The 23,796-nt window shown below is 39.1% G+C and overlaps 1 protein-coding gene and 1 pseudogene across 5 annotated transcripts in view; one reads left to right on the top strand and one right to left on the bottom strand.

The window, feature by feature from the left end:
- Nucleotides 1-20,494: 20,494 nt before the first annotated feature.
- On the bottom strand, nt 20,495-21,019 carry LOC125166493 (peroxiredoxin-5, mitochondrial-like; annotated as a pseudogene).
- A 1,145-nt stretch (nt 21,020-22,164) lies between these two features.
- The window catches only part of MCM9 (minichromosome maintenance 9 homologous recombination repair factor), a 117,855-nt gene continuing 116,223 nt past the window's right edge, over nt 22,165-23,796 (top strand). For 4 of the 5 annotated variants that reach the window (XR_007152116.1, XM_047858405.1, XM_047858406.1 and 1 more), the window contains exon 1: nt 22,305-22,433. The gene's annotated coding sequence lies outside the window, so the exon portion shown is untranslated. Of the gene's footprint in view, nt 22,434-23,796 lie in introns of all 5 variants that reach the window. The other variant, XM_047858404.1, reaches the window with a different exon arrangement.

Below are 23,796 nucleotides of genomic sequence, written 5' to 3'. Positions count from 1 at the left end.
GAAGGTGTACTTGAACAAATCATAGCTGAGAACTTCCCCAATCTGGGGAAGGAAACAGGCATTGAAATCCAAGAGGCACAGAGAACTCCCTTCAGATGTAACTTGAATCGATCTTCTGCACGACATATCATAATGAAACTGGCAAAATACAAGGATAAAGAGGAAATTCTGAAAGCAGCTAGGGATAAATGTGCTCTAACATATAAAGGGAGACCTATAAGACTCATGACCGATCTCTCTACTGAAACTTGGCAGGCCAGAAAGGAATGACAGGAAATCTTCAATGTGATGAAGAGAAAAAAAAATATGCAGCCAAGAATCCTTTATCCAGCAAATCTGTCATTCAGAATAGAAGGAGACATTAAGGTTTTCCCAAACAAACAAAAACTGAAGGAATTTATCGCCATTAAACCAGCCCCAGAAGAGATCCTAACGGGGATTCTGTGAGTGAAATGTTGCAAGGACCACAAAGTACCAGAGATATCACTACAAGCATGAAACCTACAGACATCACAATGACTCTAAACCCATATTTTTCAATAATAACACTGAATGTAAATGAACTAAATGCTCCAACCAAAAGACACAGGGCATCAGAATGGATAAAAAAACAAGACCCATCTATTTTCTGTCTACAAGAGACTCATTTTAGACCTGAGGACACCTTCAGATTGAAAGTGAGGGGATGGAGAACTATCTATCATGCTACTGGAAGTCATTATGTAGAAAGATAAACCATTACTATGCTGATGGCTTTTATACTTCAAGACTAATGATAGTGGATGATAAAATCTAAGTTTTTCAATGCTAATTTAGTTAAAATGAGAAATATATAATCTCTGGGGCACCTGGGTGGCTCAATCAGTTAAGCAAGCCACTCTTGCCATTCTTGAGCAGCCACTCAAGCAGGCACTTGTGAGCCACAACAAAGAGTGGCTCACAGTTCATAGGCTCAAGCCCCATGTTGGGCTCTGCACTGATAGTGTGGAGCCTGCTTGGGATTCTCTGTCTCACCCTTTCTCTCTGTTCCTCCAGCACTCTCTCTCTTTCAAAATAAATAACTTAAAAAAAAAGAAAAATATATAATCTATAGGGTGACTTAACATACATCTGAATAATTATATATTCATATATCAACATGTTTTGTTAATTAAATATATATATCTGAACAATATATATAACCTGTAGGGGCTATATGCAAACTACAAAACATTCCCAACAGAAAACAAAAGAAATTGAGTTATAGAGTTACTGTCTAACCCTTTCATTGTAGACCTCTCTCTCCTTCCTTAGAAGAACTCAAGAACTGTACCTGATAAGTATGTGACACAGACAAGGATCCAGTGATAATTTTTATAATAAATCCTAAATGTCTTATTTTTAGACTCAAAAATAGAATATATACCTTCTCAACTAAAAAAAAAAAAGAATATATATAAATAGAAGTTCCAATAAATGTCTCTGCATTACAGTGGTTCATCTTGCACACCCCCTGAGGTTGAACATTACTGCCTCAAGACTACAAACAAAAGTTTCTCTAAGACTTCCATAACTTGCTTTTTCAAATAATAGAATTAGAGCCTAAAATTTTCTCTTTAGTTCATTGAGAAGTGATCCGTGGGAAAAATTCTTCTAAACCACATTCTATAAAGGATTTAGCAACACCACTGCCTACCCTTGCACTGAGATGACCAGAGATAAATATGAACATCACTGTTGAATTAAGAACAAGCATCAAAGCAACAAATGTGCCCTCTGGAAGAAAAGATGTAAACATTAAGCATACTAATGTCCCTGCTGGGACACCAAATCTAGTCAGAATGAATCTGTAAGCTCAGTATGGTCCTCTTAATACTCCTTGAGTTTAATGAGGCCTGTCCTAGAGAAGGAACAGATGGCCATGGAACAGGAGGACCCTAGGCTCACCTCATCCCATTAATACAACTAGAAAACTATCAAATCATCCTAAATACCTCAGAAATCAACCTGAAGACTGGCTGAACAAATCCCACAACTAAAGGTAAAGAAGAGGCCACAACAAAGAAGGTGGGAAGTGCAGAGGTGGGATTTGAGAGAAAAATAGATTGTGGTCACTGCAGTAGGGAGGGAGCACAGTCACAGAGAAGGAAGTCAGTCGAACATACAGGGGATCACATGGAGACAACAACTCCTCATAGCAATTGGCTTGGAATGTGAGAGGGAACAAATTTCATGAGTTCTGGCAATAGTGGGGCTTAAAGCCTGGAGTACTAAAGGTCAGAGGGCATGGTGTGGGGAGAGCCCAGAGGCATTGGGGCTGCCCTTAAAGAGAAGGCAGGTCAAACTGTCCACAGACATACAGCATGGAAAGAGTGGATCTGAAGAGCACCTGTGGCACATAGTGGGGAGGTCACTTGCTCATCTCAGAGTGCATCCTAGAGAGGCAACATTCAGAAAAACGCTTCCAGGAACAAAGGAACTGGCCAGTGCCATTTCCCTCCCTAGTGTCTCATCATAGACACAGGGTCACCTGCAAGAACCAGCACCACGCACACACTCACTACCTAACATGCTTACACCAAGACCTGCCCCACCACACTCTGGTGGAACTTCCTTTCCCAGTCATGCTTGCCTCAGTCCCAGCACTACAGGCCCCCTCCCCAAGAAGACCAACACAACCCTTCCCCCCACATCCCCTGATCCCAGAGTTTTGTGGAGACTTGGTTCTGGTAGCAGTGACGACAGGTCTTATTTCACAAAAGACCAGAGCATACCTAGTTAAAATATGCCACATTTCAGGCCAGGGACCAAACATTATCCACAATAGGCAAGGAGAGACTTGGCAGATGACTGGTCTGAAGGATAAAACTGCCAGGAGAAAACAACAGAGCACATGCAGCACACATCAGAGACACTCCCAGAAGTGCAAGGTCCTGGGAAAAAGGGGACACTGTACTGCAGAGCACTATAGAACCCCTTCCACATAGGGCATTACCCTCAAGAACAGATGATATAGCTGACTGTCCTAACACAGAGAAACAGGCACAGAGACTTAGACAAAATGAAGAGACAGAGAAATTTGTCCCAAATGAAAGAACAGGACTAGGGCATGGCTGGAGATCTTAGTGAAATAGATATAAGTAACATGCCTGATGGAGTATTTAAAGCAATGATTATAAGGATATTGAGAAAGGAATGGAAGACATGAGTGAGATCCTCAATACAAATAAAAAAAGAACAAATCAGGGATGAACAGTGCAATAAATGAGATTAGAAACACTCTTGTGCAATGAACATCAGACTAGAAGAAGCAGAGGATGAATTAATGACCTAGAAGACAGAGTAACGGAAGGTAATCAAGCTGACAAAAAGAGAGAAAAAAATTATGCAAAACAAGAAAAGACTTAGGGAACTTGGTGACTCCATCAAAAGTAATAATATTCATATTATAGGAGTCCCAGAAGAAGAGAGAGAAAAGGGGGCAGAAAATTTATTTAAATAAGTAATGGCTGAAAATTTCCCTAACCTGGGGAAGGAAACAGATATCCAGATGCAGAAGGCACAGAGAACTCCCAACAAAATCAACAAAAGCAGATCCACACTAAGACATATTGTAATTAAAATGGCAAAATATAGTGACAAAAAGATTTTTAAATCTCTTTAAAAAAGAAGATAGAAACATACAAAGGAAACCCCATAAGGCTATTGGGGGGTTTTCAGCAGAAACTTTCCAAGCCAGAAGTCAGTGAAATGATACATTCAAAGTACTGATTAGGAAAAATCTCCAGCCAAGAATACTCTATCTAGCAGGCTAACATTCAGAATAGAAGAAGAGATAAAGAGTTTCCCAAACAAAAACTAAAGGAGTTCATGACCACTAAACCAGCCCTGCAAGATATATTAAAGGGAACTCTTTAAAAAAATTTTTTTTAATGTTTATTTTTGAGAGACAGAGAGACAGAGTGTGAGTGGAGGAGGGGTAGAGAGAGAGGGAGACACAGAATCTGAAGCAGGCTCCAGGCTCTGAGCTGTCAGCACAGAGCCTGATGCGGGGCTTGAACCGACAGACCGTGAGATCATGACCTGAAATGAAGTAGGATGCTTAACCAACTGAGCCCCCTAGGCACCCCTAAAGGGAACTCTCTGAATGGAAAGGAGAGTCCAAAAGTGAGAGAATGAAGGTAGGAGAAGCACAAAAGCAGTACAAATGAATATTTCTGTTAAAAATCAGTAAAGGAACTCACAAAATAAAAGGATATAAGATAGGACTCCATATACCTAAAATGTGGGGGGGAGAGGAGTAAAGAACAGGTTAAAATTTAAATGACCATCAATTTATATATACTGCTGTATGTAGAAGATGTTAATATATAAAACTTATGGTAACCACAAATCAAGAATCACTAATATGCAAAGAATAAAAAGAAAGAAATTCAAATACATCACTAAAGAAAACCAGAAAACCATGAAAGACAAGAAAAGATCAGAGAAAATCTTCAGAAACAACCACAAAACAAGTAACAAAATTGCAATAAGTACATACCTATCAATAATTACTTTGAAAGTAAATGGACTAAATGCTACAACCCAAAGACATAGGGTGATCGAATGGATAAAAAAAACAAGACCCATCTATATGCTATCCACAAGAGATTCGTTTTAGAACTAAAGACACCTGCAGGTTGAAAGTGAGAGGATGGAGAAATATTTATCATACAAATGGGAGTCAAAAGAAAGCCAGAGCAACAGTACCACAGCACACAAAGTAGACTTTAAAACAGTCTGCAACAAGAGGCAAAGAAGGAAACTATATCATAATAAAGGGGACAATCAAACAAGAAGAAATGTCAATTGTAAATATGCACCCAACATGAGAGCACCCAAATATATAAAGCAGTTAATAACAAACATAAAGGAACTGGTTGATAGTAAAACAACAATAGTAGAGTACTCTAATATCCTAATAACATCAATGGACAGATCATCTAATCAAAAAATCAACAAGGAAACAATGGCTTTGAATGACACACTGAAACAAATGGATTTAACAGATATATTCAGAACATTCCATCTTAAAGCAGCAGAATACACATTCTTTTCAAGTGTAAATGGAACATCTTCCAGAACAGATGTTAGGCCACAAAACAAGCCTCAACAATAGAAGATCAAAGAGATACCATGCACTTTTGCTGACCACAATGCTATGAAACTAGAAGTCAACCACAAGAAAAAATATGGAAAGATGAAAAATACATGGAGGTTAAATAACATGCTACTAAACAATAGGTCAACCAAGAAATCAAAGAGGAAATTAAAAAGTACATGAAAATAAATGGAAATTAAAACACAATGTTTCAAAAACCTTTGTGATGCAGCAAAAGCAGTTCTAAGAAGGAAGATTTTAATGATACAGGCTACCTCAAGAAGCAAGAAAAATCTCAAACCTAACCTTACACCTAAAGGAGCTAGAAAAACAACAACAACAAACAAAATCTAAAACCAGCAGAAGGAATAAAGATTAGAGCAGAAATAAATGTTAGAAACTAAAAAACAACAACAACCAACAATAGAACAGATCAATGAAACCAGGAGCTCGTTCTTTGAAAAAAAAAAATCAATAAAATTGATAAACCTCTAGCCAGACTTATCAAGAAAAAAAAAAGGACTTAAAAACATAAAACCACAAATGAGAAATAAGAACCAACACCACAAAAATACAAACACTTAGAATACTATAAAAAACTATATGCCAACAAATTGGACAACCTAGAAAAAATGGATAAATACCTAGAAATATATAAACTATCAAAACTGAAACAAATAAAAAACTTGAACAGACAACCAACAAAGAAACGGAATCAGTACTCAAATGAATTCTACCAAATTTTAAAAGGAGAGTTAATATCTATTTTTTTCCAAACTATTCTAAAAAATAGAAGAGAAAAGAAAATTTCCAAATTCATTCTATGAGGCCAGCATTACCCTGAATATAATTCAGTTATAAAAAAGAATGGGGGCACCTGGGTGGCGCAGTCGGTTAAGCGTCCGACTTCAGCCAGGTCACGATCTCGCGGTCCGTGAGTTCGAGCCCCGCGTCGGGCTCTGGGCTGATGGCTCGGAGCCTGGAGCCTGGAGCCTGTTTCCGATTCTGTGTCTCCCTCTCTCTCTGCCCCTCCCCCGTTCATGCTCTGTCTCTCTCTGTCCCAAAAATAAATAAACGTTGAAAAAAAATTAAAAAAAAAAAAAGAATGAAATTCTGCCATTTACAATGACGTGGATGTACCTAAAGGGTATAATACTAAGTGAAATAAGTCAGAAAAAGACAAATACCATAGGATCTCATTCATATGTGGAATTTAAGAAACAAAATGAGCAAAGTGGAAAAAGGAGAGAGAGAGACAAACCAAGAATCCGACTCTTAATTATTGACAGCAAACTGATGGTTACAAGAGGGGAGGAGGTTGGGGGGAATGGGTGAAATAGGTGATGAGGATTAGGAATACACTTATCTTGGGCTCAGTCAGTTAAGTATCTAACTGTTGACTTCAGCTCAGGTCATCATCTCAAGGTCATGACATCGAGCCCTGCAATAGTCTCTGTGATGAGCATGGAACCTACTTGGGATTGTCTGTCTACCTCTCTCTCTTCCCCTCTCCCCCTCCCCTCAAAGTAAACAAACATTTTTTAAAAAGAATACACTAATCATGATGAACACCTAGTAATGTATAGAACTGCTGAATCAGTATATTGTACACCTAAAACTAATATAACACTGTATGTTAACTAACAGGAATTAAAATAAAAACTTAAAAAAATAGAGTCCAGTTCTTTTCTGAAAATACAGCTAGAATCTTTTAGGCAGCATAGTTTAAGTTTGCAGAGCACAAAACATTGAAAAGAGGTCATGTGAATCTTGTGAACTAGTCTCACTATAAAAACTGTAAAATCAAAAGTCACAAGTAAATTGTTAAAAATATTATAAAGACAGAAATGTTTCCATCATTTACTGTACACATACTATGTGTCGAGGACTGTTTTAGGACTAGGGATATACCAGTGGGGGTGAAGGGGAATCCCTGCTCTGTGTGCTCCAGGGACCCTATATTCTTGTGGGAGTATGTGTGCATATTTGTAAAAATGTTATACACATGCATATATATGATAAAAATAAGGAAAAAGCATGAATGTATATTGTCATATGGGAGTGATAAGTTCCATGGAGCAAAATAAAGGAGGGTAGAAAGGAGTACAAGGCAGGGAGTGGGGCTGTGGAGTAGGCCATGGGGATGTGAACCATTCCAGGCTGGAGTAACAGAAAATGCAAAAGAGAACCAGGAATATCTGAAGAAGAGCACTGTTGCTGTACTGGAGTGAGCACAGGAAGAGAATAATAGGATATGCAATAAATTAATGCAAGTTTTAAAAGTTTAAAAAGATATTTAAAGAATAAAGCAGGGGCACCTGGGTGACTCAGTTGGTCAAGTGCCTGACTCTTGGTTTTCACACAGGTAATGATCTCACAGTTTTGTGAGTTCAAGCCCTGGGTTGGGCTCTCTGCTGACAGCGTGGAGCCCACTTGAGATTCTCTCTCTTTCCCTCTCTGCCCCTCCCTCTGTCTCTCTCTCTCTCTTTCTCTCTTATTCCCCCCCCCAAATAAATAAATAAACTTAAAAAAATTATAAAAGACTAAAGCAAAGTTACATAAAGAAATATTTTAGTCATAGGACAAAAATTTAATACAACAAACATTCAGTCTCTACTATGTGAAAGATAGTGTTTTAAGAGCTTTGAAAGTAACAAAGATTCCTGCTCACATTTTAGCAGAATTTGAATTATTAGATAAAATGGAATACAAGAAGACACAAAATAGAACAAAACCAGAAAGAACTATTGTTAATACAGTAAAATAATTTCCAACTATACAACTAGAAATTTATAGACATAAAACCAAGTAAAGTATTCAAAACCACAAAATTAACAATATGAAGGATCAAGTGGTAGAAAAACATGTTAAGTAGAGACATGATAGAAAAATTTTAAAGACCGAAATTCAACTTCTGGAGATAAAAACTACAATGGCTGAGATGTAAAATAAACGGATTAGGATTAGCAGAGTAGACATTGCAGAAGATTAGTGAACATGCACACATAGAAATAGAAACTTTCCAAAATAAAAGAGGAAAAGGAGTCCAAACAAATTAACGGAATTCTCCCCGAGTCTGTAAAGCAATGTCAAATAGGATAAAAATATGTATAATTGAGCATTCCCAAAGGACTGAGGTATAAGTGGTAGAAAAAAAACAGTAGATGAAATAAAAGCCAAAATATTCCCCAAATTTGATGAAAACTATGAACCCAGAGATCCAAGAAACTCAACAAATCCAAGGCACAAAAAATATGAAGAAAAATACATCAAGGCAAATCATAAGCTGCTCAAACAGGTAATAAGGAGAAAATTTTCAAAGGAACCAAGAAGAAGGGTGTTATTTATTTACATTTTTTAAAGTTTATTTATTTGAGTGAAAGAGAGCATGTGCTCGCACATGAGCGAGGGAGGCACAGAGAGAGAGGGAGACACAGAATCCAAAGTGGGCTCTGTGCTGATGGCAGAGAGCCCAATGTGGGGCTTGAACTCACAAACCATGAGATCACTACCTGAGCCGAAATCAGACGCTTAACCAACTGAGCCACCCAGGCACCCCAAGAAGGCTGTTATCTATAAATAAAGTAAAATAAGGATGACAACAGACCTGTCACTGGAAACAGTGCAAGACAAAGGACAATACAGCAAGGTCTATTGGAAACAGTAACAATAATCAGTTAATCTACAATTTTATGCTCAGTAAAATTGTCTTTCAAAAATATAGGTTATATCTAACAAAGCTGTGGTAATCAAAAAAGCATGGTACTGGCACAAAAACAGACACATAGGGGTGCCTGAGTGGCTTAGTCAGTTAAGTGCCCGACTCTTGATTTCGGCTCAGGTCATAATCTCACAGTTCGTGAGATCAAGCCCTGCAATGGACTCTGCACTGACAGGATGGAGCTTGCTTGGGATTCTCTCTCTCTCCCTATCTTTCTGCCCCTCTCCTGCATTCTCTGTCTCTCAAAATGAATAAAAAATGTCTCTCAAGATGAAAAAAAAATCACATAGATCAATAAAACCAAATTGAACCCAGAAATGAACCCATGCTTATATGGTCAAGTAGTCTATGACAAAGGAGGCAAGAATACACACTGGGGAAAAGCTAGTCTTTTCAATAAATGGTGCTGGGAAAGCTGGACAGCTGCATGTAAAAGGAAACTAGAACACTTTTTCACACCACTCATAAAAGTAGACTCAGAATGGATTACACACCTAAATGTGAGACCTGAAACCATAAAACCCCTCAAAGAAAAGAGTTACCACTTCTTTGACATCAGGCTTAGCAATTTTTTTCTAGACAGATCTCCTGAGGCAAGGGAAACAAAAGCAAAAACTATTGGAACTACACCAAAATAAAAAACTTTCACACATTGAAGGAAACCATCAACAAATGAAAAGGCAGCCTACTGAATGGAAGAAGATATTTGCAGGTGATATATCTGATAAGGGGTTAACGTCTAAAATATATATAGTACTTACAAAACTCAACACCAAAAAACCAAATAATCTGATTAAAAATAGGCAGAGGACCTGAATAGACATTTTTCCAAAGACGACATATAGCTGGCCAAAAGAGATATGAAAATATGCTCAAAATCACTAGTCATCAGGGAAATGCAAATCAAAACTACAATGAGGTATCACCTTACACATGTCAGAATAGTTAGAATCGGAAACAAAAGACATAACCATTGGCAAAGATGTGAAGAAAAAGTAACCCTTAAGCACTGGTCATGGTAAAGTAAATGGGTGCACCACTATGGAAAACAGTATGGAGGTTCCTCAAAATATTAAAAATAGAAATACCATATGATCCAGGAATTCCACTACTGGGTATTTACCCCCCAAAAACAAAAACACTAATTCAAAAAGATATGCACACATGTGTTTATTGCAGCATTATTTACAATAGCCAAGATATGGAAGCGAGCTAACTGTCCACTCGTAGACAAATGGATAAAGACGTGTGTGTGTGTGTGTGTGTGTGTGTGTGTGTCTGTGTGTATATGTGTGTGTGTCTGTGTGTGTCTGTGTGTATATGTGTATATATGTGTGTGTGTCACACATAGCAACAATATGGATGGGCCTAGACAATATTAGGCTAAGTGAAATAAGTCACAGAAAGACAAATACCATATGATTTCACTTATGTGTGGAAAATAAAAAAACAGATGGATAAACAAACAAAAAGCAGGAACAGATCCATAAATACAGAGAACAAACTGATGGTTGCCAGAGAAGAAAAGGGTGGGGAAGATGGACAAAATCAATGAAGGGGAGTGGGAGATACAGGCATCCTCTTATGGAGTGAGTAAGTCATAGAATTAAAGGTATGACATAGGGAATATAGTCAATGGTACTGGAATAGCATTGTATGTTAATAGACTACACTTGTGGTAAACATAGCATAATATGCAACCTTGTCCAATCACCGTTTTACACCTGAAATTAATATAACATTGTGTGTCAACTATAATTTAAAAGGATGTATGTTATATCTAGATATCAAATCATGTTGTATACCTGAAACTAATATAACGCTATATATCAATTATACCTCAATAAGAAAAAAATATATACATGACATTTTCAGGCATACAAAAGCTATATGCATTCATCACCAAAAGACCTCTACTAGAAGAAATATCAATGGCAGACAGACAAAAGAAAATTACATTAACGGGGCACCTGGGTGGCTCAGTCAGTTAAAGTGTCTGACATCAGCTCAGGTCATGATCTCATGGTTCGTGAGTTCAAGCCCTGTGTCAAGCCCTGTGAGTTCAAGCCCTGAGCTAATAGCTCAGAGCCTGGGGCCTGCTTTGGATTCTGTCTCCCTCTCCTTCTGCCCCTTCCCCACTCACACTCTGTCTCTTTCAAAAATAATAAACATTTAGGGGCACCTGGGTGGCTCAGTTGGTTGAGCATCCGACTTCGGCTCAGGTCATGATCTCACAGTCTGTGGGTTCGAGCCCCGCATCGGGCTCTGTGCTGACAGCTCAGAGCCTGGAGCCTGTTTCAGATTCTGTGTCTCCCTCTTTCTCTAACCCTCCCCTGTTCATGCTCTCTCTCTGTCTCAAAAATAAATAAATGTTAAAAAAATTAAAAAAAAACATTAAAAAAAAAGAAAATTACATTTAAAAACACATGTGTAATTGAAGCCACCAAAGGGGAGAGGCAGAGAAAATATTCGAAGAAATAGCGGAAGAACACTGGAAATCATAATATATCAGTAAATATATATGATTACTTTCTTGTTCGTTATTTAACTCTCTCTAAAAGATAATTGAGACCTTCAGTTTCTGGTCAGCATTTAAGAAGCCTGAAAGTTGCCACTACATCCTACAAAGTAAAAACATGAAAAGCTAAAACAATCAACAACTCTTCTTAGATCCATAAAAAAAAGTGAAGTCACAGAGCAAACTACTGCCCCCCAAACTGGAGAAACAACAGGCTGATACAGAGAATCACAACTTACCAGAGCAGAAACTGAGCTGAAAACCTCCACAAGAATGGATGCCAGGGTAGGTAAACTTCAATTGTAATTGATGAATTACTGGAGGCTTAGTGTGGGCAAGTCCAAAAAGATATAAACTTCAGAGGAGTCTACTCACACTTCTGAGAGTTTTACATCTAAGAGTTCATGAGGTTTTCACAGCGAATATTGGAGAAAAATTCCTTTGTTCTTCCAATGGGGTTTGGGGAAAGGGAACCATTTTGAAAGACCCCAGAGCATTCTGTTTTCTGAAAAAGTTCTGCCCTAGGTGAAACTAGTTAACCAGAGCCTAATCTGTTGGGGTTTATTAGAGCCTAATTGACCTGGGGGAAAAGAAACATTCAACTCCACTTGGCTCTAGCCTTTCAGAGGAAGGCAGGGAAATACACAACTCCAGCCCACTGTAACCATGCTGTCCCACCTACAGGAGGTGGGGACTGGGAACAAGTGAAGTTCACAGTCCAGAGGCAAAAAGCTACCTAGAGCCAAGACCTAATTATAGGACTATCAAACACTCCCCCTCCCACCCCACGCCTTACCACCACATTACTAAAGGCCTATTTACGGCAATTTAACCCAGCACATCGTATCCATCTTTCAACAAAAAATTAGAAAACATACTAAACGAAAAACACAGAGTTGAAAAGAAACAGAGCAAGCATTAAAACCAGCCTCAGGTATGGCAGGGATGTTGGAATTATCAGACTGGGAATTTAAAATAACTATGATTGGGGTGCCTGGGTGACTCAGTCGTTAAGCTTTATCAGTCTTCAACTCAGGTCATGATCTCACAGTTCGTGAGCTTGAGTCCTGCTTCGGGTGAACACAAGTCCCACTTCTGGTAAAAACCCCCGGATGAGCCCCGCTTCTCTCTCTCTCTCTCTCTCTCTCCCTCCCCCTATCCCTCTCCCTCTCACTCCATCCCTTGCTCACTTGTGCCCTCTCTCTTTCTCAAATAAATAAATAAATAAATTAAATAACTATGATTAATATCCTAAGGGCTCTAATGGATAGAGAACATGCAAGAACATACAGGAAACATAGGCAGAGAGATAGAAATTCTAAGCACCAAAAAGAAATACTAGAGATTAAAAACTCTGTAACAGAAATGAAGAATGCCTTTGATGATCTCATTAGTAGATCATATGCAGCTGAGGAAAAAAAAATCTCTGAGCTTAAGGATATATCAATAGACATTCCAAAAATGAAAAGAGAAAAAAGTCAAAGCACCCCCAGGATATCTAAGAACCGTGGGACAACTACAATACATGTAACATATATGTAATGGGAATACCAAAAAGAGGGAAAAGACAAAAAGAAAAAGAAGCAATATTAGAAGAAATAATGACTGAAAATTTGCCCAAATTAAAGTCAGACACCAAATCAAAGATCCAGAAAGCTCAGAGAATAGCAACCAGGATAAATGTCAAAACACTAAACATAGGCATATCATTTTCAATCTATAGAAAGTCAATCATAAAGAAAAATTCTTCATAGGCGTCAGAGGAGAAAAAACACCTATAGAGGATAACTATATTCAACTCCTCCTCAGAAACCATGCAAGCAAGGAAAGAGTGGAATGTGAAATATTTATGGTATTGAGAAAAAGCCCGCACCAACCTCAAATTCTGTACCTTGAGAAATTATCCTTCAAAAGTGACGTAGAAATACTTTCCAGATAAACAAAAATTGAGAGAATTTGTTGCACACCAACCTGCCTTGTCAGAAATGTTAAAAGTTCTTTAGTAAGAAGGAAAATGATATAGCTCAGAAAGTCAGATCTATAAAAAGTAAGGAAGAGCACTGAAGAAGGGCTACGTGAAGGTAAAATAAAAACTGTTTTGTTTTTTAAAGTTTATTTATTTATTGTGAGAGAGAGAGAGAGAACATGTGTGTGTGTGGCAGGTGGGGGAGGGGTAAAGAGAGAGAGAGGGAGCGAGAGGATGGATGGATCTCACGACCATGAGATCATGACCCAAGCCGAAATCAAGGAGTCAGCCGCTTTACTGACTTGGCCACCCAGGTGTCCCTAAAACTTTGATTTTTCTTATTCTTAATTGATCTAACAGATAACAGTTTGTTAAAAATAATAATAGAAACAATGTATTTGTGTATGCTTGTGTCTTAAAAGCTTATATAAACAAAACCAATGACTGGCAATGCTTCAAGAGATGAGAGGGAAGAAATAGGATTACTTTGTCACAGTTAAGGTACTCGCACTACCCTAGAAATGATATAGTGCTATTTGAAAATGGACCTGGATAGCTGTAAATTCATATTGCAAACGCTAGGGCAACCAAAAAAAAAAAAAGTTAAAAAAATAAAGAAAGCATAATTGATTTGCTAAGAAAGGAGAAGAAATGGAATCACGTAAAATGCTCAATTAAAGCCACAAATGACAATAAAAGGTACAAAGGCAACAAGCAGAAAAGATTAATAAATATAGTAGATTCCAATCCAATTATATCAATAATCACTTTGAGCATCAGAGGTCTAAATATATGAATTAAAGGCAGAGATTGTCAGGGCAGATTAAACAAAACAAGATGCAACTATATGTTATCTACAAGAAATCTATTTTAAATGTAAAGACCTATAGATTAAAAGTAAAGGGATGGCGATGGGCATTGAGGAGGGCACTTGTTGGGATGAGCACTGGGTGTTGTATGGAAACCAATTTGACAATAAATTTTATATTTAAAAATAAATAAATAAATAAAAATTGTTTTAGTAAAAAAAAAAAAAAAAAAAGGAAGGGATGGAGAAAGATATACCATGCAAGCATTAATCACAAGAAAGCAGGAGTAGCGATATTAATTTCAGACAGAGCAGACTTCAAAGCAAGGGAAGTTATCAGGGATATAGAGATGCATTACATAACAATAAAGGGGTCAACACTCCAAGAAGACATATGTGTATGGGCCTCAGAATATACGAGGCAAAAACTGATAGAACTGCAAAGAGAATTGGGTGTATCCTATTGCAGACTTCAACATCCCTCTATAGAAATGGGCAGCTCCAGCCCACAGAAAATCAGTAAAACCATGATGAACTCTACAGACTACTTTATCCAACAGCAACAGATTGCTTCTGCTGTTACTTCTCAAACTTACATGAAGCATTCACCAAGACACAACACATTCTGAGCCATAAAACAAACTTTAACACATTTAAAAGAATGGATATCATACAATGTCTTAGACCACAATGGAAGTAAACTAGAAATTCATAAGAAAAAGAAGACTACTAAATCACAAAATACTTGAATATCAAGCAACACACTTGTAAACACATGGATCAAAGAAGTAATCTCAAGAGAAATTGTTAAAATACTTTGAACTAGAGGGGCGCCTGGGTGGCTTAGGTGTCTGACTCTTGGTTTTGGCTCAGGTCATGATCTCACGGTTTGTGGGTTCAAGCCCCACATCAGGCTCCATGCTGACAAAACAGAGCCTGCTTGGGATTCTCTCTCTCCCATTCTCTCTGGCCCTCCCCCACTCACGCTCTCTCTCTCAAAATAAATAAATGAATTAAAAAAATTTTTTTTAAATAAAAATACTTTGAACTAAATGAGAATGAAAACACAATTAAAATTTGTGAGATCCAGCCGTAGCAATTTCTTACTTGACACATCCCCAAAGGCAAGAAAATTAAAAGCAAAAATGAACTACTGGGACCTTATGAAGATAAAAAGCTTCTGCACAGCAAAGGAAACAACCAACAAAACTAAAAGGCAACCAACGGAATGGGAAAAGATATTCGCAAATGACATATCGGACAAAGGGCTAGTATCCAAAATCTATAAAGAGCTCACCAAATTCTACACCCGAAAAACAAATAACCCAGTGAAGAAATGGGCAGAAAACATGAATAGACACTTCTCTAAAGAAGACATCCGGATGGCCAACAGGCACATGAAAAGATGCTCAGTGTCACTCTTCATCAGGGAAATACAAATCAAAACCACACTCAGATATCACCTGACACCAGTCTGAGTGGCTAAAATGAACAAATCAGGAGACTATAGATGCTGGAGAGGATGTGGAGAAACGGGAACCCTCTTGCACTGTTGGTGGGAATGCAAATTGGTGCAGCCACTCTGGAAAACAGTGTGGAGGTTCCTCAGAAAATTAAAAATAGACCTACCCTATGACCAGCAATAGCACTGCTAGGAATTTACCCAAGGGATACAGGAGTACTGATGCATAGGGGCACTTGTACCCCAATGTTTATAGCAGCACTTTCAACAATAGCCAAACTATGGAAAGAGCCTAAATGTCCATCAACTGATGAATGGATAAAGAAATTGTGGTTTATATACACAATGGAGTACTACGTGGCAATGAGAAAGAACGAAATATGGCCTTTTGTAGCAACATGGGTGGAACTGGAGAGTGTGATGCTAAGTGAAATAAGCCATACAGAGAAAGACAGATACCATATGGTTTCACTCTTATGTGGATCCTGAGAAACTTAACAGAAACCCATGGGGGAGGGGAAGGAAAAAAAAAAAGAGGTTAGAGTGGAAGAGAGCCAAAGCATAAGAGAGTCTTAAAAACTGAGAACAAACTGAGGGTTGATGGGGGGTGGGAGGGAGGGTAGGGTGGGTGATGGGTATTGAGGAGGGCACCTTTTGGGATGAGCACTGGGTGTTGTATGGAAACCAATTTGACAATAAACTTCATATATTGAAAAAAAAAAGAAAAAAAAATTTGTGAGATGCAGCAAAAACACTGCTTATAGCAAAATTTATAGCATTGAATGAATATACTAAAAAAGAAGAAAGATCTAATATCAGTCATCTAAGATTTTCACGTTAGGTAAACAGAAAGAAGAAGAGCAAATTGAATCCAAAGTAAGCAAAAGAAAAGAAATAATAACAATTAGAGCAGAAATCAGTGAAATTAAAAACAGGATATCAATAGAGCAAACCAACAAAACCAAAAGCTGCTTCTTTAAAAAGATTAATAAAGTCATTAAGCCTCTAGCCAGACTAAGGGAAAAAAGAGAGAAGACACAAATTTCTAATATAAAAAAAAAATGAAAGAGAGGATATCACTAATGATCCCTTAGAAATTAAAAGGATAATAATGAAATATTACAAATAACTTTATGTCCATAAATTTGATAACCCAGAATAAATGGACCATTTGCTTGAAAGATACAATCTGCCAAAATTTACAGATGAAGAAATAGATAATCTGAATAGGTCCATATCTATCAAACAAATTGAATCAACAATTAACAACTTTCCCAAACAGAAAGAACCAGGCATACTTGAGTTTACCAGTGAATTCTACCAAACATTTTAAGAAAGAAGCTATACAAATTCTCTAAAATCTCTTGCAGAACACAGAAGCAGAGGGAATATTTCCTAATTCAGTCTTTCAGGCCAACATTACCCTAGTATCAAAATCTGACAGAGACACTACAAGAAAAACAGAGACCAATATCTCTCATGAACATAGCTGCAAAAATCCTCAACAAAATATTTGCAAATTGAATCCAACAATGTATAAAAAGAATTAGGCACCATACCCAAGTAGGATTTATCCAAGGTATGCAAGGCTGTTTTCAACATTTGAAAATCAGTTACTGTAATGCATCATATCCACAGGCTAATGAAGGAAAATCATGGGATTATATAAAGAGAAGCAGGAAAAGCAACTGACAAAATCTAACTCATTCATGATAAAAATCCTCAGCAAACTAGAAAGAGAGGAAAACTTCCTCAACTCAATAAAGAACATCTACCAAAAATCTCTACAGTTAACATCATATTTATTAGTGAGAAACTTGATTTTCCACTAAGATCCGGAATAAAGCAAGAGTGTCCCCCTTTTTTCAACATCATCCTAGAAGGCACTGTTAATGCAATAAAAAAGAAAAATAAAAATCACAGAGATTGAGAAGGAAAAAATAAAACTGTATTTATTTGCAGATGACATGATCATCTATGTAAAAAACATGAAAGAATCTACATATAAAACTTCTAGAACAAATAAGTGATTACAGAAAGATTGCAGGATACAAATATGTGGAAGTCAAGTGCTTTCTTATACATGAGCAATGAACAAGTGGAATTTGAAATTAAAAACATACTACCATTGACATTAGTACCCCCCAAAAGGAATACTTAAGTATAAATCTAACAAAATACATGCCAAATCTATATGAGGAAGACTATAAAATTGATGAAAGATATCAAAGAACTAAATAAATGGAGAGATAGATATTTCATGTTCATAGATAAGAAGACTCAAAATTGTCAGAACATTAGTTCTTGATCTATAGTTTCACCCCATCCCGATCAAAATCCCGGCAAGCTATTTTGTGGATGTTGACAAAAAGATTCTAAAGTTTATATGGAGAATAAAAGACCCTGAATAGCCAATTCAATATTGAAGGAGAACAAATTTGGAGGACTGACACTATCTGACCTCAACACTCACTATAAAGCTACAGTAATCAAGACAGTGTGCTATTAGTGGAAAACAGACTAATAGATCAATGCAACAGAATAGAGAGCCCACAAATAGACCCACATATAGTCAACTGATCTTTGACAAGAGAGCAAAGGCAATACAGATCTTTGACAAATGTAGCAAAAACAGTCTTTTCAACAAATATTACTGGAACAACTGGACATCCACATGCACACATACACACACACAGGTCTTAACACCCTTCACAAAAATTAGAGTAGATCACACACCTAAGTGTAAAACACAAAACTATAAAAGTCCTAAACACAGGACAAAACCTAGATGACTCTGGGAACAGTGATAACTTTTTAAATACAATGTCAAAAGCACAATACATGAAAGAAACAATTGATAAGCTGGATATAATTAAAATTAAAAATCTACTCTGTGAGAGACAATGTCTAGAGAAAAAGTAGATAAAGCCACAGACTGGGAGGAAGTATTTGCAAGACACATCTGATAAAGGACTCTTAAAACTCAATAAGTCGGGGCACCTGGGTGGTTCAGTCAGTTAAACATCTCTTGACTTTGACTCAGGTTATAATCCAAAACCATGATCAGATTTGTGGGATGGAGCCCTATGTTGGGCTCTGCGCTGAGGGGTAGAGCCTGTTTGGGATTCTGTCTCTTCCTCTCTCTCTCTCTCTCAAAATAAATAAATAAACTTAAAAAGGAGAAAAAAACCTCAACAATAAGAAAACAAACAGCCTGATTTAAAGACTGACAAAGACCTGAACATACACCTCATCAAAGAAGATATACAGATGAAAAGTAAGCACATGAAAACATGTTCACCTTCGTATGTTATCAGGGAATTACAAATTAACACAACGAGATACCACTACATGCTTACTACAATGGCCAAAATCCAAAATACAAACAACACCAAATGTAGGAGAGGAAGTGGAACAACAGAAACCCTCATTCATTGCTGACAGGAACGCAACATTGTACGACCCCTTTGGAAGACATTTTGGGGGTACTTACAAAACTAAACATACCCTTACCATAGGATTCATTCAATAAACAATCATGCTCCTTGGTATTTACCCAAAAGAGCTGAAAACTTATACCTACACAAAAACCTGTACATGGATGTACATATTGGTTTTATCCATAACTGGCAAAACTTGGAAGCAACCAAGATATCCTTTAGTAGGTAATGGACAAATAAAGTGTGGTATATCCAGATAATGGATTATTATTCACCACCAAAAAGAAATGAACTGTTAAGCCATGAAAAGACATGGAGGAAACTTAAGCGTATGTAACTAAGTGAAAGAAGACAATCTGAAAAGGGTAATTACTGTATGATTTCAACTACAGTTGACCCTTGAACAACACAGGGGTTGGGGTTGACTCCCCCACAGACATTAAAAATCCGCATATAACTTTTGACTCACCAAAAAGTTAACCACTAATGGCCTGTTGACAAGAAGCCTTACTGATAACATAAACAACACATATTTTGAATATGCTTTATATATCGTGTTACTATAATAAAGCTAGAGAAAAATGTTATTAAGCAAATCATAAGGAAGAGAAAATACACTTACAGTACTATTTTAAAAACTCACATATAAGTGGACCCAAGCAGTTCAAACCTGTGTTATTTGAGGGTCAACTCTATATGACATCCTAGAAAAGGGAAAACTATGGAGGTAATAAAAAGATTAGTTGTTGCTAGAGATTAGGTAGGAGAGAGGGATGAATAGAGCAAAGAAAATTTTCAGGGCAGTGAAACTATTCTGCATGATACAGCAATGGTGGATACATGTTATTATAATACATCTGTTAAAACCCATAGAATGTACAACAACAAGGGTGAACCAGACTGTAAACAATGAATTTTGGGTGATGATGATGTGTCAGTGTGTGCTCATTAATTGTAACAAATGCACCGCTCTGGTAACAGTATGTATGTTGATGGTGTGGGAGGCTGTGGGGGGTGTGGGGAATATAGTTTAGGGGTGGTGGGTGGAAGGGTTATATGGGAACTTCCTGTAATTTCTGCTCAATTTTCCTGTGAACCCATAACTGCTCTTAAAAATTGTTTATTAATTTTTAAGACTGTTTGAAATAATAAATGTAAAAAGATCAATAGTTCTATATACTAGAAAGGAACAATCAAAATTTGAAATTTAAAATATCATTTACATAGCATCAAAAACTATGATTTCCCGCTTCCCAAGAGTTTAAGGATAAACCTGAGTTAGAGACAGATGTAACAAAAGATTATTGTTTTTTTGTTTTGTTTTGCAAACCACAAATCTTTATTGCAGAAATCTGGGCAAAGTTCCCCATTGGTGGCCCCCATTGAGGGTGGACTGGGGCCCTCTGTCCAGAGCTGGGCAGGAAAGAGGTAGAAGGAATATGTCTGGGCCCAGGGCCTCAGAACTGTGAGATGATGTTGGGTGCCAGGCTGCAGATGAAGCCTCTATCATCCAGCTCCACATTCAGAGACTTCACTATACCATCCTCTACCACCATGGAGAACCTCTTGAGCAGTGGATTTCCAAAGAGAGATACCAATAAATCAATCACCCAGTAACAAATCTGTCTCCTTCCTAAAGGTCCCAAGGGAGTCAGCCAAGAGCCTAACCTTGTCTCCCGAGTTGTGAGCTTGTCCCCACTCTTCAGCTACAAAGACATCATTAACACTCAGATATGCTACCACCTGGACCCCCTTGGCCTTCAGAGCTTCAGCCTGCTGCATAAACCCTGGCAGGTGGATCTTGGAACATCTGGGGGCAGTGGGGAGGGGGTGAAAAGGCCCTAGGGACTCCAAATAGCACTCTCTTCTTGCCCTTGAACAACTGTGTTAGGTTCACCTTGTTCCCAGGTTCCCCTTCAAAAACCATCATGGAAAGGATGGCGACCCACTCTGAATGGGGCCATGGCTGAGGTGGCACTTCTGAAACCTTGTCAAGTGTCCACTCCCCACTGGTTGCTGGCATCCTCTTGCTCTTGCTGTCACTGATGCTACAGATTCAATGGCAGCAGCCCAGGCACCCAAATGAAAACTGAACCTGCTCCATTGTCCAGAAGGCACAGCCCAGCCAGTGGCATGCCCATCCCAGAAGCTACAATTGCTATATCAATTACATGAATAGAAATTATATGGCAAATAAATGGAGGTTACTTTGTTCAAAGGTCATATGACTCAATATCATCAACATGTAAATTCTTCCCATATTGACCCATATTCTGTGCAACCCCATTAAAGATCCCAGTTTTTTTCTTTTAAAGATTTTATTTTTTAAAGTAATCTCTACACCCAACATGGGGATCCAATTCACAACCCCAGGATCAAGAGCCCTGTGTTCCATCAACTGAGCCAGTCAAGCGGCCCAAAAATCCCAGCTTTTTAATAGAAAATGACAAATTTCTGGTTTTAAAATTCATACAAAAACACAAGAGCCCCCACCCCCCCGCCCAGAGAAACACAAGAGCCCAAAAAACTTGAAAAAGAACAAAAATCGAGGCCAAACTCTGATTTCAAGGCTCATTATAAAGCTACAGTGATGCAGATAAAATAGCGTTATTGTAAAGTAGGCACATAGATCTGGCAACAGAAAAGTCTTAGACCCGCACAAACAAAATCAACTGATTTTTGACATAAGTGCAAAGGCTTTTCAGTAGAATAAGTATAGCTCTTACAACAAATGGTGCTAGATATCTATATGCAAAATGTTACCTAGTATCCATACCTCGCATCATATATAAAAATTAACTCAAAAGGGCCATAGACCTAAGCTATAAAACCTTCATCCTAAAACTTCTAGAAGACAACACAGCAGAAAATCGTTGCAACCTTGTATTTGCCAGTTCTTAGACCAAAAGCACGACCCATACAGGCCATGTGAGTCCTCGCATAGCCCCCCTCTTCTCACTCCACCTGGGGCGGGAGGCTCGGCCTAGCCCCGCCCTGGAACTCATCGGGCCCCGCCTCGGCCCTCCTGGCCCCTCCCAGCCCGCCCAGCTCCACCGTCTCGCGTCCCGCGGCACCAGGCGGGGTGCGCGCCCTCCCGCTTCTCCACCCGGAAGAGCCTCCTGAACCGCGAAGTCGAAGCGGCGCGCGGCTCGGCGTCCGTCTGGTGCGCGGGCCCGCCAAGCAGCCGGCGCGGCGCCTACTTCACCCAGGCGCCAGGAGGACCCGTCGGAGCCTGCGCGCCCCCGCGGCCGGCGACGCCTTGAGCGGCCGGCGCACGCGCCCTGCCCCGCCCCCAGCGGCCTCTTCGCGCCCCCCGCCTCCAGGCCCGAGCTCTCCGCAACCCTCAGCCTTGGGAGCAGCGCGTCCCCGGTGACTTCTAACACTGCATGTCCGCCAGTAAGTGACAACTGCTGCCTCGTTTCACCGTTACTATTTTTTTTTTCTCCCGCAGTTCGTCCCAAGTCTCTCCCACATCTGGTTAGTTCCCAAACTATTCAACTCCGGGATTTGTCGGGCGACCGAGGTGCCCGGTTGCCGAGCCAGGCAGTGTCAGAGACCTGCCGAGGTGTTGTAGGGCAGGGGCTGCGTCCAGAGACGGAAGTATGGAAAGCAGTCCTCAGTACGACCCGGCTCCCTGTTCGCCCAGCGCACAGGGGGAGCGGGGCAGGCGGGCGGGGAGGAGGCGCCCACAAGACGCGGGCCGCGGGCGAGAGGGGCGGGTCTTAGGACGCGGCGCAGCGGGGACCGACGAGGGGGCGTGGCTCTGGGTGAGTGCGGCGGCTTCTCGGCGGGCGGGGATTCTCGGTGGTCTGGCTGCAAGCCGCCGCTGATTCGCCCTGCTGGCGCTTGCCTGCGCTTCACTTGGTCTAGAGGATGAAGTAGCACGTGGTTGTATTTTGCCCCGAGCTACTCAATAGGTGAAAGGAAAGGGAACTTGAAAATTGTAGAACAGTAAGAGTGGGCATGTTTATAGGGTTAGCAAACTGCTTAGAAACAGTTGAACAGTTTTGCGCAGGTTTTGAAAGGGAATGCTGTTTTCAGAAAACACGCTATTTCAAAAAAAGACTAGGCGAAATTTAATCTGACTTTAATTTGAACCATGCATTCTGCAGCTACCCCCTCTCTGCCCTATGTGGAGCTGTCTTTTAAATTGCTAAACTGTGACTCCAAATTTAATATGTATTTATAGAATCTTAAAGATTGTCTTGTAGCAACTCTTGGGAGTACAGTTTCTCTGTTTTTTTTTGTTTTGTTTTGTTTTGTTAAAATTTTTTTAATGTTTATTTATTTTTGAGACAGAGAGAGACAGAGCATGAACAGGGGAGGGTCAGAGAGAGAGGGAGACACAGAATCTGAAACAGGCTCCGGGCTCCGAGCTGTCAGCACAGAGCCCGATGCGTGGCTCGAACCCACAGACCGTGAGATCATGACCTGGGCCGAAGTCAGACGCTCAACCAACTGAGCCATCCAGGTGCCCCTCTCTGTTTCAAGCAAAGGCCACGTCCTGGAAATACTGTATGATGAGTTACTTTTCAAGTGCTTTTTTCTGCTTTATATACTTGGCTGAATTTAATATTACCTAATAAAAACAAGTTATTTATCGATGTATTGGCCATAATTTGCTCTCACTCATTCTTCTGGGTATACACATGCCTATCTGTCAGTCTCAGACAGGCATTTGTAGTTGTTAGAATTCTTGGCCTGTGACATATACCGCCCCCCCCCCATCTTAACTCCTTTCACACCTTCTAGAATAGTA

Source organism: Prionailurus viverrinus, chromosome B2 (genome assembly GCF_022837055.1).
Source record: "Prionailurus viverrinus isolate Anna chromosome B2, UM_Priviv_1.0, whole genome shotgun sequence".
In the NCBI taxonomy this organism is placed as follows: Eukaryota; Metazoa; Chordata; class Mammalia; order Carnivora; family Felidae; genus Prionailurus; species Prionailurus viverrinus.
The sequence above is the reverse complement of the archived record's forward strand: the minus strand, read 5'-3'. Positions and strand labels throughout refer to the sequence as shown.